A 2,377-nucleotide genomic window follows, 5' to 3' on the forward strand; every position below is an offset into this window, starting at 1 on the left:
AACCCCAATTAATTAACTTTCATTAATAATTCTCTTCACATGTTTTGCCCCGATTTATCGGTAAGCAACTTAATTTTGCAATAGACACTCCTCCATGGTATGTGAAATGTTGGAAGGCACCCGAGGATTCGGTTAGCCATGGCTTGTGAAAGCAAAAGGTTGGGAGGAGTGTCATCTATAAATAAAACTAAAATACATGTGTAAACAAAAGAGAAGAGGGATGATCTACCTTGCTGGTAGAGATAACGTCCTTCATGGGAGCCGCTCTTTGAAAGTCTCGTTTGACAAGGGGGTTAGAGTGCCCACTACCATTCGTTGACAACAACAAACACCTCTCAAAACTTTATTTTTATGCTCTCTATATGATTTCAAAACTTGAAAAGCTCTAGCACATGATTTAATCCTCGCTTCCCTCTGCGAAGGGCCATTCTTTTACTTTATGTTGAGTCGGTTTACCTACTTCTTTCTATCTTAGAAGCAAACACTTGTGTCAACTATGTGCATTGATTCTTACATGCTTGCTTATTGCACTCATCATATTACTTTGTGTTGACAATTATCCATGAGATATACATGTTGAAAGTTGAAAGCAATTGCTGAAATTTAAATCTTCCTTTGTGTTGCTTCAAAACCTTTTATTAAGAATCTATTGCTTTATGAGTTAACTCTTATGCAAGACTTTTTGATGCTTGTCTTGAAAGTACTATTCATGAAAAGTTTTTGCTATATGATTCAGTTGTTTAGTCATTATCTTTTTGTTAGCAAACTATAGACCATTGCTTTGAGTCACTTCATTCATCTCATATGCTCTACAATAGTATTGATCAAGATTATGTTGGTAGCATGTCACTTCAGAAATTATTCTTGTTATCGTTTACCTACTCGAGGACGAGTAGAACTAAGCTTGGGAATGCTTGATACGTCTCCAACGTATCTATAATTTCTTATGTTCCATGCTTATATTATACCAATTGCTACATGTTTTATATACACTTTATATCATTTTTATGCATTTTCCGGGACTAACCTATTAACAAGATGCCGAAGTGCCAGTTCCTGTTTTCTGCTGTTTTTGGTTCCAGAAAATTACTTCTGCGAATATTCTCGGAATTGCGCGAAACAAAAGGCCACGTCCCTATTTACAGAAGCTTCACGGAGTCCGAAGGAGAGACGAAGGGGGGCCACGAGCTGGCCACCTCATAGGGTGGCGCGGCCCCACCTTCTGCCGCGCCGCCAGGTGGGGTGGGCCCCTCGGGACTCCACCGACGCTGCCCCTTCGCCTATATATTGCCCCAGATGCGAAAACCCTAAATAAGCCAGTCATATTCCACCAAGGGTTCCGCAGCGCCGCCGCCATCGACGACAAGTTTCGGGGGACAGAATCTCTGTTCCGGCACACCGCCGGGACAGGGAATTGCCCCCGGAGCCATCTCCATCGACTCCATCGCCATCTTCATCGCCGCAGCTGTCTCCCATGATGAGGAGGGAGTAGTTCTCCCCCGAGGCTGAGGGCTCTACCGGTAGCTATGTGGTTCATCTCTCTCTCCCATGGTGTGATCTTTATGTGATCATGAGCTTTGTAATCTAGTTGAATATGTAGATGTTACTCTTGTCTATTATGCACTCTAGAGGTTACTTTAATATGAACTCCGGAGTCACTCTCCACGGTGTGATGGTGACGGTGTGCGCATCGTGTGTGATTCCTTTATGACGTTGTGGAGCTTGTTTACTCCGGCTTGAGGTGTGCTTTTGCAGCCCTACACAATGAATGGTGTTTGTTATCCAACAAGAGAGTGTTTGAGAGTAGCATTTATTTATTCAATTATGTGATCATTGTTGAGAGTGTCCACTAGTGAAAGTATGATCCCTAGGCCTTGTTTCTAAGCATTGAAACACCGTTTCCAACAAGTTTTGCTACATGTTTGCTTGCTGCCATTTTTATTTCAGATTGCAATTACTACTTATAATCATCCATATTACTTGTATTTCACTATCTCTTCGCCGAACTAGTGCACCTATACATCTGACAAGTGTATTAGGTGTGTTGGGGACATAAGAGACTTCTTGTATCTTAATTGCAGGGTTGCTTGAGAGGGATATCTTTGACCTCTACCTCCCTGAGTTCGATAAGCCTTGGGTGATTCACTTAAGGGAAACTTGCTGCTGTTCTACGAACCTTGATGACCCACAAGTATAGGGGGTGTATCGCAGTATCTTCGATAAGTAAGAATGTCGATCCCAACGAGGAGCAGAAGGTGTTGACAAGCAGTTTCGATGAAGGTTTCACTGTAAATGCTCACGGACAAGTATTCAGGGGGTTTTGATGTAACGGATGAATAAAGTACGAGTAAGTAAAGTGCGAGAATAATAATTGCAG

This window comes from Lolium rigidum, chromosome 1 (assembly GCF_022539505.1).
Source record: "Lolium rigidum isolate FL_2022 chromosome 1, APGP_CSIRO_Lrig_0.1, whole genome shotgun sequence".
Lineage (NCBI taxonomy): Eukaryota > Viridiplantae > Streptophyta > Magnoliopsida > Poales > Poaceae > Lolium > Lolium rigidum.